Raw genomic sequence first — 16,527 nt, 5'->3', positions numbered from 1 at the left:
ACATTTAGTCCCATCCAAATTTGAGACGAGCAAATTCATCAAACCCTAAATATAATATTATTAATATCATGTGAATTGAATACTACATTTCATGATATAAAAGGTACAAGATAGACTCTAGTAATTATCAAATGTATTTTTAGACATAAAAGTTATGGAACACAGGTGGATTTTTTACTTACCACATCCTTGATTAGTGTTTTAAGTACGTGATTTAAATTTTAACGTATTAATATGCTACTCTATTCGTTACGCAAAGTTTGAGTAATTTCTTTTCGACACGAATTTTAAAGAATTAGTTTTTTGTGTGTTAACACTACAAAAAAAAACGCGTAAATAACAACGAAAAATAGCAAAGGCGAAGAGGCCGTCGGTAATTACCGGCGGCACGGCGACGGCATTTCAGGCGACCCGCCCTTTCTCAATCACCGGCCAATTACCGACGGCAAAACCGCCGTTGCTAGTTACCGACGGCGACGCCGTCGGTAATTATATTATTGACATTATATATTTAATTTTATATGAATACCGACGACGTTTTACCGTCGCTAGTTAGCGACGGTAATTGCCGTCGGTAATTAAATAATATTAGGGCGCAGATATCTTCTTTTCCCACTTTTGCGCCGCACACCCTTCCCCCCACCCCCACAGACCCCCCCCCAATGTTTATCACCGGCGGCCGTGTCCGATTATCGACGGCAAAATGCCGTCGGTAATATGACGTTTTTTGTTGTGTAAGTATGATAAGTGAATAAATAAAAAACTTTTGCCATATAAGGAAAGTGCTCAAGTTTGATGGGACAATTCGAAAAAGAATACTGCTCATATTTCACGGGATGGATGGAGTTGTTAACATTTCCCTCAAAAAAAGAATATGTTAGTTAACATAACACATGCCATATATAGATTAAGTTACATCCACCCTAATCGAAATTTACCAATCCCAATTAGCATTAATTAATTTCAAATTGACATTTTATTAATCCCTAATTAGAGTTTATGAGTTATAATTAGAATTTAATTAGGGCAAATGGGTCGGAGCTGCTTCAACTCTTACTATATTCATAGAGGAGCATAAAACAAAATGCATTTATGGTTTGCATTTCAATTCACAAGTGCTTTTTTGGTTCAAGTAATCAAATAAAGGTGAGGAATGGTTACTTATATTGAGTGTTTAGTTTAACAATGAAAATGAATCATTAGTAAGAAATTCTATTTCTTTTTGTTTCTCCTCTATTTTGAGGGATAACAAAAGTAAGGATAATAGTTAACTCATTACTCAAATCAAACAATAAGTAATGAATTTAATTAATTGAATTTCTTTCTAAGCTTCAAAAAGCCCAATCAATTATGGGCTAAAAGTAATTATCGGAGGTAATTATAACAATAATGAGCATGCTTTCCAATCCAAAAGATTGGAGAATTAAAAAGGTTCACAAGATAAATCCAAAATATTAAAGGAAAATTGTACAAGGTAAAAGTGAGGGTAAGATGCTAATGAACACATTGAAAATATGGAAAAAGTATACACTTTTAGATCCTATTGTACTGTTGGTAATTATAATTAATCTCTCCCTTTTATTTTATTTTTCTTCTGAAAAGATCATAACGTTGAGAGCATGCTCATATTAGAGTTGAAAATCAATATGACCAAAATTTTGTTGATTTTGACATTTCATTTTGGAAGAAACAAAATATTTTTTTGGTCTAAAAAATGTAATGAATATGACGGAAGGAAAAAGAATAAACAACTTCGTACATACGTTGAACAAAATGATTTTATTCTTTTTGCAGTGAGAATAATTTTCAACAAGATAAATCCAACGCATTATGGGTTATGTTATGATATTATAGTATTTTATTTGATATAAAATACATATGAACCTTTTATAAATCAAAAATCTAAAAATATTATATAGATTTAGATGATCCGGGTAGTGTATCATATAAGGAGATGGTAATTATAATTATTATTAATTTTATATAATCTTAATATATTACTCCCTCCGTCCTAATAATAAACACTACAAAAAAACGCGAAATTAGCGGCGAAAATTACCGGCGGCACGGCGGCGGCATTTCAGGCGACCCGCACATTCGAAATTGCCGGCCAATTACCGACGGCGAAATCGCCGCCGGTAATTAGCGACGGCGCCGCCGCCGATAATTTAATAATTTGCATTAAATGTTTAATTTTGCACAATTACCGACGGCGATTTTGCCGTCACTAATTAGCGACGGCAATTGCCGTCGGTAATTTATAAAATATAGGTCACGCAATTCCCTCCTTTTTTCAGTTTTGCGCCGCAACCAACAGAACCCCTCCCCCCTTCCCCCTTCCCCCTGCTGCTGCTGCTTTCGATCTCCACCGCCGACCGCCGCCGCCGACTGCCGCCACCCAGGTAACTCTCTCTCTCTCTCTCTAGATCTATATATATATATATATATATATCTTATTAATTTTAATTATATATATATATATAATTATTTAATTTTCAGTTATATTCTTTATTGTAGTTCGATGACCTCGTTTCGCCGCCTTCTTCACGACACCCGCCGGAAACCACCACCGTACGCTTCTCTTATTTATTTATTTAATTATTTAATTATGAATTTATTTATGTATTTAATTATATGTTAATTAAATAGATTTATTTTTTATATATAGTTAATTAATTTATAATTGACTTTGTTTATAACTAAATTATATGAAGCATGATTAATTTTAAATTATATTAATCAATTAATATATGTTTGTTAGTTTAATTTTAAATTATGAAGCATGATTAATTTTAAATTATATTAATTTTAATCAATTAGTTTAAGTTGTTTGTTAGAATAATTTATATATGTTGGATAATTTTGTTAAATTAAATGTTATATGTTATGTGCTATGTGTTTATGAAATATTATGTTATTATATATATTGTGGAATAGATTTAATCAATTTCTTAAGGATTTTCTCCCTTTGGGATAGAAATTGATTATTTCTTAAGGATCTTCTCCCAACAAATGATTGTTTTTAATTTAATTACCCTGATTTTTATTACTTTTATTTGTATTGTATTATTGCTTCGACATTGGGGGGCCGGGTAGACCTAGTATAGGCTTAGTAAATTAGGACCACTATGGTCACTATAGCTGCTGGTAGAGTCGAGCACTTGGTAGTTAGGATAGTGGGGTTATGCTGTCGAAATTTTGTTAGATTTCAAGTAATTTATTATATTTTATTTGTTTTTTTCAATTAGAATTTGCAAGAATGAGTGATAATCGTATGTCGATGTACGCGAGATACAATGATCGTACTGCATTTGAAACGGGGCTTGAGTTTTTCCTTGAGTGGGCGAGAAATCAAATGGCGTACACAGATGGACAAGGTAACATTATGTGCCCGTGTAAGAAGTGCAAGAATCAAGCGTATTTAGATGTACCTACGGTCAGAAAACATGTTAGTAGGCGTGGATTTGTCCTGAATTACACAAATTGGGTTTCTCGCGGGGAAGCACCGCTGTATATGCCGAGAGAACATGCTATAATGAATGAGGATGATGGATTATACAATAACTACGAAAGGATGGTGCATGACCATGCTGGACCTAGTAATTATCAAGATCCTCCAAATCTGGAGCAGCCGCCCAATAATGACGCTCAACAGATTTATAACATGTTGGATGCAGCGGATACTCCATTGTACGCAGGATGTGACACGTACACACAATTAAGCTGGATGACTCAATTCATGAGCATAAAGGCTGAAAGCCACATGTCAGAGAGGACTTACAATCAGATGTCTTCGATGATGAAAGCTGCTTTACCAGAGGGTAACAACTGTCCAGAAGACTTCTATAGTACGAAAAGAAATATGCGTGGTTTGGGTTTGCCTGTAGAGAAGATTGATTACTGTGTTAATAACTGCATGTTGTATTGGGGAGAAACTAGTGAGCTACATAATTGTATGTTCTGTGACCAATCGCCGAAAGAAACAGGTGCCCGCCAAACAGATTCACTATTTTCCCTTGACGCCCCGATTGCAGAGATTGTTTGCATCTCCTACAACTGCTGAAAATATGCGGTGGCATGCGACCTCCACAGACGATGGGATAATACGCCACCCGGCCGACTCTCCGGCATGGAAACACTTGAATTCAGTCTTTCCTGGATTCGCCGAGGAGATCAGAAATGTGAGATTGGGCCTCTCTGCAGATGGTTTTGCCCCGTTTGCACAATCAGGGCGTCAATATTCTTCTTGGCCAGTTATTATCACGCCGTATAACTTGCCTCCGTGGTTGTGCATGAAAGAACAATTCATGTTCTGCACAATCCTCGTGCCTGGCCCATCAAACCCAAAGATGAAGTTGGACGTTTTCTTACAGCCACTGATACAAGAGTTAAAATCTCTGTGGGAGGTTGGTGTGAACACTTACGACATATCGTTGAAGCAAAATTTCCAGATGCGATCAGCTCTGATATGGACTATCAGTGATTTTCCAGCGTACGCTAAGTTGTCTGGGTGGGGTACAGCTGGGAAATTGGCATGTCCACATTGCATGGAGAATACAGAAGCATTCACTTTACCGATGAGTGGAAAACAATCGTGGTTTGATAATTATCGGAAGTTCTTACCTCCTAACCATGTATTTAGGAGAAACAAAACTTCATTCTTGAGGAATAAGACCTGCAATGTTGGTCCACCAGAACAAAGATTAGGAATAGAAATCTTGAATCAAATTGAGGGGTTGGGCTTCGTGAAGGTTACCGAAGACTTCGATGGCAGGAACGCTCAACTCGCCAAATATCAACATGTAGGGTGGAAAAAGAAAAGCATATTTTGGGATCTACCCTATTGGAGACATCTTTTGATTCAAACCTATTGGGCATTCACTTGGCCGAGGGACGAAGAGATACATGGATGAGCGCGAATACATTGCTGCACACATGTATATTTTGAGCAATTGTGCAGAGGTTGCAGAGACATATAGCAAGTGAGTATTCTCGTTCAATTTATGTATAAGAAGTATTCATCATACATAGGTGTTAACATATAACTTTTTCTTTGTATCCAAGGATCTTCGAGGAGGAAAAACGATATGAAAATCCTTACATGACTGATGCAGAGTTTGAGGTCGCGTTTGACAACGAGTTTATTGTGTGGTTTAGCCATTACGTAAGAGACGATATATTTATGTTAAACATACATTTACTTACTCTAAAATTGGCTTGCAAACTTAAACGATATTTGTGTGAAACAGGTTTGTCGTCCTTGTAACGACGAGTTGAACCCTTATATTAGGTCGCTTGCAGCTGGACCATTAAGGGAGATTGAGACATACTCCGGCTAATTCGTGAATGGATATAGATTTCACACAACTGATCATGATAGAGAGAGTGCGACTGTGAACAGTGACGTTTGCATAAAAGGCTCGGTCTACGGTAGTGATAGAGATGTGCTAGACTTTTATGGGCGTCTGCAAGAGGTTTGCGTGCTGGAGTATCCGGGGTATCTAATTAAGCAGGCAGTCTTGTTCAAATGTGAATGGTTTGACTTGTCGGCTCAGGGAACTTCTATTGATACAGACTTCAAGTTAGTTTCAGTGAACCACACAAGAAGATATAAGAAGTATGATTCCTTTGTTTTGGCGAGTCAGGTAGTTCAAGTGTTTTACTGTCCCTATCCCAGTACGAACCAATCAAAGAAAAATTGGTGGTCAGCATGCAAAGTCAACGCAAGATCAAAGGTTGAAGTGTCTACTGCAGCATCTACATCAACATTAGATCAACCATTTCAAGAAGAAGTGGTTACTATTATGTCTACTCACACAAGTGTAGGCATTGAACAACCACTTCTTCTTCATCCCCTCGGTGGAGTCGTTGAGATTGAAGATGACGATGAACCAGAAAACGAGGATCCCCCGTTGACATCTAACGATAGTCATGATGATAGTAGTGATGATTATGAATAAATATAAATGCACATTTTGGTTGAATTTGAGAATAAATTTGTTGTGTTTGTTAGTTACTGTTAATGTTATGTTTGGCTATATATTTGTTAATGTAATTGTATGCAATAGGTATCATGTCTACCCATAGAGGTTTCTTGGGATTTAGGAGGCGATCTGGCGGTAATGCGCCAGAAGCTACTGCAGATACATCTAATGGGTCCGGGACGCATATTTCTGGGACTCCCGAGACTCCCCAGGCCTCTGCTAGTAGTTCACGGGCTAGAAGGCCTAGGGGCCCTACAGCTGCCGTGATCAGAGAGAGAGCGGCTAAGGAGAGTACTGGGAGGATTATATTTCAGAGGCATCCTACGACTGGGTAAGTATTTTAGTTTAAATTACTGTTTCTCGTACACCATGATTAAGTGATAAAATTAATTGTACACAGTGTTTTGTTGGAGCCCTACGGCCTGTCCAAAGCTTGCACGCAAGCGTTTAAGATGTTTGATAACCCAGGCGGGTACACATGGAAGTTGACGCCCCCGGCGATGAAGGATACATTTTTTGGTGAATTACAGGTACAATTAAATTTATAGTACATATAAATTTTTCATATTAAATTGTTAAAATGTTTGATATTAAATTAATTCTCTTTCTTTCAACAGAAAGAGTGTCATTGGCAGCCCGAGGATGAGCATGATGTGAGAAAAATGTGGGAGAAAAACTCCCGCAAAAGGTACTCCGACATGATGAGCAACTACAAAAAAGAGCTCAAGGAGTGTACTCGCCAAGGGAGAGAGATGTCTAGACCCGTCTGGATGACTCCCGATTTCTGGACTGGACTCCAGGAATACTGGCAGCGTCCCGAGGTTGAGGTTGTTTCTACACGAGCACGTGCCAACCGGATGTCCAAGCCCGATGGGGAGCGTGGGCGGGTCTCAGTCGACTCGTATCCTGCAGCAGTATATGGTTAGTAATTAACAAATAATTAAGTTCATATATATATATATATATATATATATAAATTATTTATCTTATATAATTAGGTTCATAAGTATATATATATATATATAAATATATAAAAATTATTTATCTTACATAAGTATATATATAAATATATAATATCTTGACTAATATAACTTATTTATCTTATATAAATGCATCTACAGAGCTTGGAGCCTGATTTTCCCTAGGATGCACCGAACTATGCCACCTTCCTCCGCCTCCACATGTACGCCGACGGAAGTTATACGTCGGAGAGAGATGCAAGAATTGACGTAAGTGTTTAAGTTTATTCAAATATTTAGTGAATGTATTTATTTTCTAACAATTATGCATTGTTATGTATGAATTAGGCCGAGGTTCATCGACTGGCCGCTGCCACAGGACGAGAGTCACGCCTAGATGAGGTGTATTTGGATGTGGTGCATCCGGATAGGTCACGGATCTACGGCGTCGGGAGTGCCGGGCAGAGTCAGGCTAGTAGGGGGTCTATCCGCAGCACGGGCACTTCTGCGGTGTCTCAGCAGCTTTATGAGACACGGATCTCCACGCTGGAGGAGCGATTGGCGGCAGAGCAAGCAGAACGACAAGCCATGCAGGAGCGCATGGCTCAAATGGAGGCGTTTATGAGGATGTATAGTGGTCAGGCAGCTCCATCCCCTGATGCCGATGATGATGATGATGATGATGATGATGATGCTTAGGACTTTCCGTCTTTCATTACCATGCTAGACTTATATTTATGTTTTCAAACAAAATTACATTTGCACTTTCTTTTCAAATTTATGTTTTATTGAACTATATATTTCAAGTGCTTTAATTATTAAAACTATATATGTTTTATATATTTATGGCAATGATGATGATGATTGCATTTAACATAAACAAATAAATTCAAATCACATTATAATAACCAAATTAAAACACTTTTGGTGTATTAATGTTAATATATATATATATATATATTTAATTAATAATTAAATATTAATTAAATATTTTACCGACGATAAAAATAAGGACGGAAACGAACTCGATCACTAATTAACAACATATTTAAGGTATTATCTCCACATATTCAAATATTATAAATATATGAGTGAGTGATTACGTTAATTAATCATTAGAGCATGAAACTTTCGGCGACTAAACCCTAGTCGCGCCGCCTTCATCATGGTCGATTTTCCGACGTCGGAGAATCACGCGCGGACCTCCCCGTCATCGGACAGAGCAGGTCTTCGTCTACCACAAGTTTCTAACAATTTCTCTCCGGTTAATCGGGGGGCTATGTCAAAGGAGCGCTCTCCTACTCGGCAAGTTTCTGTTGACGCTGGAACGTTACCTCACCGGCAAGACTTGACTATCATGGAGACTGATGGACGGATGAGCACAGAATATCAGCAACCCAACAAGGGTTTGGAGACAGTTAATGCGAGCATGCACGTGAATCTTGGAGTTAGGGTTTCGAATGACTCGGAAAAGGCTGCGGAGGTTACTTCGGCGACGGAGTCTAACCGGCCGATACCTTCCTTTGCTGAAATTACGAAACCACGGAAACTTGAACGTAAGCGAGATGTTTTGGTTCATAGATTTACCGCTCTACAACCGGATTTGTCGGGAGCTATACCTACTTTGCGGGTCCCTAAAGAACATCTTGTCACCAAGGTGAATCAATTTGCGCACGCTTTGATTGGAAGACTAATGGTTCGTAAGGGTGAGAAACCAAGGCTTCTCATGGAACTTAAGCGGGAACTTGAAAATACTTGGAAGGTGGAGAATTCCTGGCAAATTATTCCTATGGGGAAGAGTTTTTACACGATCAAATTTGCCTCGGAGGCAGATAAGGCGGTTGTTCAAAAGAGCACCAGTTGGGAACTCTCGTTTGGGACTATGCGGCTAAGAGAATGGGTTCGTTACTTCGATCCTTACAAGGAAATTTCTTCACTTTGTGAAGTTTGGATGAGGATTTATTACTTGCCTTTGGAGTTTTGGACTTTAGATGTTATTACCGGCATTGGTCGTGCCTTGGGCACTCCTATAAGGGTTGATAATGTCTCCGCGCAAGGAAAAGTAGGGCACTTCGCGAGAATTCTTCTCGAGATTGACCTATCTAGGCCTTTACCAGAAGCTCTTTTGGTTGATGGGGATGAGAGATCTTTTCATGTGGAATTTGACTTCGAGCAACTGCCAGATTATTGTACGAAGTGCAAAATCACTGGCCACTCGCTGGATAAATGTAAAAAAGTAAAGCGGCAGAACAAAGAAGAAGAGAAAAAGGACTTCGACAAAGGCAAAGCGACCAATGACAATAACTGGCAGCAAATAAAGCGTCGGCCTACGGAAAACAAAGAAGTCCAGAATGTCCAACAAACACATGTTGATACTGGAAATTCTTTTGAGATTTTGGCACAGGATAATGTTGAGGAGGGGAGAAAGGGACAGGCTGATGGTTCTCCACCTGGAAAGAGAGGCAGGGAGCCGGTCGAGCAGGGTATTTCTCAGGAAAAAGAGGATGGGAAACAGATTTTGGATTTGCAGGTCATTCCCACCCCGGTGAATGAGAAGGAGGAGTTCCTGGAAGGCATCGTGGAAGAAATTAGCTCGGAAGATGAGCTGGAGGATCGGCATGCCGTTGCGGAAAAGGCTTCGACTGATACTACACATACTCACGATCAAGCAAGGGGGAACTCCTTGGTGGATCAAGATAAGAAGAATTCCTTGGTTGATCAGCGTTTAACGGAGGAAACTCAAAACGCCGAGGTTCAAGTCAAGAAACGCGGTAGGCCTCCAAAGGACCTCGCGACCAAGAAAAACGCTAATCGCGGAGAGGACAGCATTAAGAACAGGCTCCGTAAGTCGGTGGATCAAAAACCAAACCAGCAGTCTGAAGAGTATATCAAAAACAAGCTGTACCAGGCTTGGGAGGCGGGAAATAAACCAAGGGCTTTTGTCATTACTCCTGGGAGCTCCCAAAGTGACCGAATCATGAACAGCGTGGCTGCCAAATCTTGGGCAGCGGAAGTGGAAGCGGGGGACAACCCGCCCACGACCTCTTATTCGTACTAATGAATGTTCTCGTCTGGAACGTCCGGGGCATTTCGGTCGTACTTTTGCTCCGGTGATTGTTGGGATTATTGAGCCCAAATCGGATTTCCATAAAACCAGCACACGGTTTTGGAGAAGTCTTAATCTTGTGCCTTGTTTTCAAAATTCTCGTGTTAACATGCGATCTAACATTTGGGTTTTTTCGCATCCCTCTATGGTTACAGATATCATTTTTTCCTCTGGCCAGGTGATCATCATGAACTGCATTTGGTCCAACCATAGTTTCAAAGTGGTGGTTGTCCACGGTGATAATGATTACACGAACAGACGTCAGTTATGGATCGATCTTCTTACTCACTTGATAGGTAATGCCGTCATGCTGGGCGATTTTAATACGGTCAAGGGAGATCATGAAAGAAGTAGTGACTGCCTCCCTAACGCCACTGCTTGTACGGAGTTTTCTGATTTCATTGATGTGAGTGGCTTCATCGAAGCTCCTTCGATTGGCCTTCGTTTTACGTGGTCTGGCCGTCGTTTTATGCCAAGTCATGTGGAATCCATTTTGGACAGGGCTCTTTTTTCCGAGGATTTTGCGGCGCCGTGGCAGAACATTTACTCCCAGATCCTTCCTAGAAATACGTCGGATCATTCCCCGTTGATTCTTCATTGTAGCATTGACGCTCCGAGGAGGAATAAATCTTTCAGATTTCTGCATATGTGGAGTCTTCACCCCGACTTCTTGCAAACTGTCAAAAACTCTTGGGAGCTTGAGATGGATATTGCTTGCCCAATTTACACTGTCATGGCGAAACTCAAACGTTTGAGGCAGGAGCTCAGGAACTGGAACAAAAGCACCTTTGGTCATGTAGACACCATGCTTATGAACACGCAGCAGGAGCTCTTAGATATTCAAATGCAGATTGCCTCGGATGGTTATACGGAGTATCTTTTCGATAAGGAGGTTGCTGCGCAAGGAAGAATTAATACCGCCCTTTGCCGTAAAAACTCTCTTCTACAGCAGAAGAGTCGTATTTCGTGGTTGAAGGATGGAGATAGAAATACTAATTTTTTCCATGCCATGCTTAAGTACAGGAAAAAGCCTCACATTATCTCTCACCTTGAGGTTAATGGTGAACAAATGTTTGATCAAACTCAGATTGGCAATCATATTGTAGATTATTTTTCTACTTTGTTCAATGCTGATCATCATGGTCTGGAAGATATTGTGGCGGTTGAAGCGGTCATCGACAGCTCTGTTTCCGACCTTCAAAACAATCTTTTGGTTCGCTTGCCGGATGAAGAGGAAATCACTGCGGCGGTCTTTGCTATGGACTCGAATAGCTCTCCGGGCCCTGACGGATTCTCTGGAAAATTTTACCAAAGTTGCTGGCAAATTATCAAGAGTGATATTTGGGAGGCTGTCCAGACTTTCTTTCGGCATAGTTATTTGCCCCAAGGTTGTAACTCGAATACTCTTGTTCTGATCCCGAAGAAGGATGTGGTGCGCTCGGTTGCAGATCTTAGGCCTATTGTTTTATCCAACTTCCTCTTCAAGATTGTCTCCAAGGTTTTGGCTTCTCGTCTGAGCCAGGTGGCTCCTTCTATTGTTTCTCCGCAGCAATTTGGCTTCATAAGTGGTCGTTCGATACACGACTGCATTACTTTGGGTTCCGAGGGTTTTAATTACATGCGTCGCACTGGTAAAGGTCAGAATATGGCGTGTAAAATTGACATCAAGAAAACGTTTGACACCCTGAATTGGAGCTTCTTGATTAACGTTCTGCGCGTTGCGGGTTTCCACAACAATTTTATCCGCTGGATTGAAGTCATTCTCCACTCTGCCCGTATATCCATCTTATATAATGGACAACTTCATGGCTACTTCGCCTGCTCTCGTGGTGTCCGACAAGGAGATCCCCTCTCGCCTATTTTATTCGGCATTGCAGAAGACGTGTTGAGTACTCTTTTCAGCAATTGTGTGAATTCTGGCCATTTGGTGCCGATGTCTTGGAGCAGAAGGAAGAGTTTCACCACTCACCTTCTTTACGCTGACGATATTATGGTCTTTTGCAAGGCTACCATTAACAATGCTCACACTCTTTGGAAAATTTTGGATTTTTATGGCTCTGTTTCAGGTCAGCTTGTAAGTCAAGAAAAATCTCATATTTTCTTCACGGACAAGGTTCCGTCTTCTACTAAGAGGTCGATTGAGGGCATCCTCAGGTTTGAGCCTGGTAGATTTCCCTTCAACTATCTTGGTGTTCCCATTTTTCAGGGGCGGGCGCGGGCTTCTCATCTCCGTGCCATTCATGATAAAATTCTGAATAAGTTTGCACGTTGGAAGGGGCTTCATCTCTCCATGGCGGGTAGGCTTTGCTTGATTCAATCGGTTATTCAGAGCTCACTCACTCACTCTATGATGATATACAAGTGGCCTCGTTCCCTGCTTGATGATCTTGATACCTGTTGTCGCAATTTCCTTTGGACAGGAAACATTAAAAAAACGGCCTCTTGTCCGGTTAGCTGGGCTCGGGTTTGTGCTCCGAAGCATGAAGGTGGCCTCGGTCTTCGCTCCTTCAAATTGCTTAACAAGTGTTTTTTGATGAAAAGGGCGTGGAAACTAATTCAGGGGCGGGATTTTGGCTTCGACATTATTCGGGATCGCTATCTTGATCGCTTTTGTGGCAAAAAAGAGTGGATTGCTCCTTCTTCGATCTGGTTGGGCTTAAAAGGCGAAATTGACGACCTCGTTGGTAATACTTACACCCATATTGGGGATGGTTTGACTACATCTTTCTGGTATGACGACTGGCTCGGCTACAGCCTTGCTAGCAGATGTAACATTCCTCCGTTTATGGCCCCGTTTTGTCAACAGTCGGTGGCGGACTATTTCCATAATGGCGTGTGGCACTTTACGCAGGCCTTTGTTAACAATTTTCCAGATGTGGTTTGCGACATTTTGTTGCTTCCTTTGGGGGAGGAGAAAGATGTACGTTTCTGGAAGCCTTCCTTGCATGGAAACGTCACGGCGGCTCTGGCCTTTAAGAATCATTGCAGCCGTTTTCCCAGCGTCTCTTGGGGGACTTGGCTTTGGGAAAATTTCATCCCGGTTAGAAGGTCGTTGGTTTGTTGGAGAGTGTTACACAACCGTATGCCCACCTGCGATCGTCTTATTCGGCAGGGCATGATTACACCTAATTTTTGCCCGATCTGTTATGAAGCGGCTGAAACTCTTGATCACCTTTTCTGGAACTGTAACAGGGTGAGAGATGTCTGGATTTCGTTTTTGGATTGGTTCCATTATCAACAAGGGTTGGATGCGATTGGTATTCACAATTTCTTGGCTGAACCTTGGAACTATAAGCTTAGCTCCCTTACTACAAGCTTCTGGAAAGCTGGGATCATCACGCTCTTGTGGGCGGTTTGGATGCAACGGAACAGATGTATTCATGATAATCAGCGTTTCGAAGCTTCCCGGATTCTTCACACGATTAAAGTGGCTTTTAATGACATGGATAATAATTTTCAGAAGCTTGGCCATATGGATAACAACTGGAAAGACTACCTCATTCTTCGACATATTGGCGTTAGATCGAGGCCTTCTCCTCCCCGGATTTTGTAAATGTTTACTGGTCGACGCCTTCTCCGCCTTGGATTAAAGTTAATACTGATGGATCGGCGGCTGGAGCGCCGGGTCTCATTGCTGCGGGGGGTGTCTTCCGTGACAATTGGAATGTGGTTCGTGGGTGCTTTCACTATAAGGGTGGTGTTGGGTTCGCTTTTGAAGCTGAACTCCTGGCTATCATTAGTGCAATTCAAATCGCCCATGCTCGTGGCTGGCTTGATCTGTGGATCGAGGCTGACTCCATTTATGTGGTTAACCTGCTGTAGAAACGCTCGTCTGATGTTCCTTGGAGGTTTGCAAGCGGCTTGGAATTCTATCCTCAAGTGTTTGTCATCTTTCAGGCTTAAGGTGACGCACATTTTTCGGGAAGGAAATGCGGCTGCTGATATCATGGCAAATCAACACCGTGTGGAGGGGTGGTGGCCGCACGAGATTGAGGAAATTTCTATTGCGGTGCGTAAAGATATGGCCTCCCATAGCCATGTTCGTATTGTGAGGTAATTGATGGGCTCGGCTGCTCATTTGGCTGTTCAGGCCTTTCTTCGAACAGTTGGCAGTCACTACGGGTTTGATGGTTTATGCTCCTTGGTATCGAGCATAATACGATGGGCTGTGGGGAGTGTTAGGCGGAGGCTCGGGCTTTGTTGGCTGGCTATGCTGTGCAATCCGATGGTCAAGGAGGGTCGTGGGCGGATTGGTTCTTACAGCGGTTTTTTCGCAAACATGTGGGGGGCTTGTTTGGGGCTGTGTCTCGTGGACTTTTGGCTGGAAATTGTTGGCTGGGGTTGGGATGGACGTGTCTTCGGCGACGGCATCTCACCGGCCGTTCTGACTATCTATCCTAACCTCTTTTCGTGTGATGGGGGGAGTGATCTCGGCGACGGCGTATCACCGGCTGTGATCCTCTTAACTCGTACCACCTGGCTCTTGAGGAGGCTGCTGAGAATGAGCCTTCTTGGAGGTTTATCTCAGGGCCTCGGCGACGGCGTATCACCGGCCGAGGCTCTTTTTATGACTGTTCTTGTTTGTTGTTTTAAGGCGTCTGATCCTTCTGAGATTTGCTGCTTGGTAGGCGCCTTTTCTTTGGTTGTTCGATGGCTGGAGAAGGGCCTCGACGACGGCGTATTACCGACCGGGGCTCCTTCTATGACAGACGTCGATGAGGCCGGCTCGTTTTTTCCCTCCCTCTTGGTTTATTTGTTTTCCTCTTGTGTTGTGAAGCCGGGATTTTCTAGGGGCAATGGTACGGCCGGAGCTTCTGAGATTCTCCCACTTCAGCTTCTAAACACTTTTTATTTTTTAGACGAGTACTCTTTTTCCTCTTGCTGAGGTTTTAATGAGGCTCGGCCCTTAGTCTGCTCTCTGTGCTTTCAAGGGTTTAGATTTTTTTCTCTTCTTTTTTAATGAATCTCTATTTTAATAAATATATGAGTGAGTATATAGCATTTAAATGAATTAATAGGTGTAGATATATCAATAATACAAGTGTTCTGTACTGGTGACCACTCGAAAAGAATTTCAAAGTTAAGCGTGCTTGACACAGAGCACAAGCAAGATGGTTGACCCACTGGGAAGTCGGGTGATCGACTGGGAAGTTCGTCTAAAGTATGCAATACCGTATAAATACAGAAATAAATTGTGGATATACAATAAAATAAATAAAATAAAATAAATAAAATTAAAAAAATTACCGAGGGCAAAATGCCGTCGCTAATTACCGACGGCATTTTGCCCTCGCTAATAGGCCAGCCACCTCCGGCGATGCGCCACCGGACGTTGCCGAACTATTACCGACGGCATCAATGCCGCCGCTAATTAATGCCGTCGCTAATTAGCGGCGGTACCCGCCGCCGCTAATTCTCCGGCATTGATCTGTTGTTTAACGGCGGAATCTCCGGCGGCAAAACCGCCGTTAATTGCCGGCGGCGGTCGGTCGCCGTCGGTATTGTCGTTACCGACGAGTCGATTAGCGGCGGCAAGTTGCCGCCGGCATCGCCGCCGGTAGCATAATTTACCGGCGGCCGTCTTTTATTACCGACGGCAAATTCTGCCGTCGGTAATCACCGATTTTTTTGTAGTGAAAGACACGCATCATTTGAGCACGGAGATTAAGGAAAGATAGTTTAGGTGAAAAGGTGTTGTGGCCCACATCATTAGTGTAGTTGATTAACTTTTGTTTATTGAATTTATTTACTTTATTTTACATTTCATATTGATTTTTTAAAAATTCAAAATTTCGACCACCATCGCCGACCGCCGCTCTTTGATCCGGCAAGCCATCGTCGTTGTCCCTGTCACCCCCTTTCCCTTCGCCCCAGCTCCCTCCGATCTGAGATCCCCAAAATCATACCTCAAATCAGAAAAAATTTGTAAATTTGGAACCCCCAATTCATACCCCCAAATCAGAAATAATCCCCAAAATCAAGGTCTTCATAGGCATGAAACATGAATAAATCTGCAATTTTGAAACCCAAAAGGCATTGCTGAAGAAGAATTTAGATTTAAATTCTCATAGGCAGAAAGAGCGAGTGAGGTGAAGGTGATGGTGGTTGTAATAGCGGTGACGCCGCCACGGGCGGTGGCGGAGAATGGGAGGCGGTGGCAAAATTGGGGCGAGGAGAGGGGCGGCGGCCATGGAGGATTGCAGAACCAAGCCGGAGGGTTCTTGCCCAAAATCGAACACCTGCAAACCCTAGCCCCTAGCCCCAGCCCCCAGATCCGCCGCCGTGCAAACCCTTGCCACTAGAACCTGATCCACCACGCCTGCATACCCTAGCCCTCAGATCCACCGGAGAAGAGAGGGGGATGGGTGGCGGCTATTCGGTCGGAGAGCGGCAGAAGGCAGGAGGCGGCAACGGCAGACATAGGGTCTAGAAAGAAAGAGATGAGAGAGAGAGAGAGAGAGAGATGACGGAGAACCGA

The sequence above is a fragment of the Salvia miltiorrhiza genome, chromosome 4, assembly GCF_028751815.1.
Source record: "Salvia miltiorrhiza cultivar Shanhuang (shh) chromosome 4, IMPLAD_Smil_shh, whole genome shotgun sequence".
NCBI lineage: Eukaryota > Viridiplantae > Streptophyta > Magnoliopsida > Lamiales > Lamiaceae > Salvia > Salvia miltiorrhiza.
The sequence above is the reverse complement of the archived record's forward strand: the minus strand, read 5'-3'. Positions refer to the sequence as shown.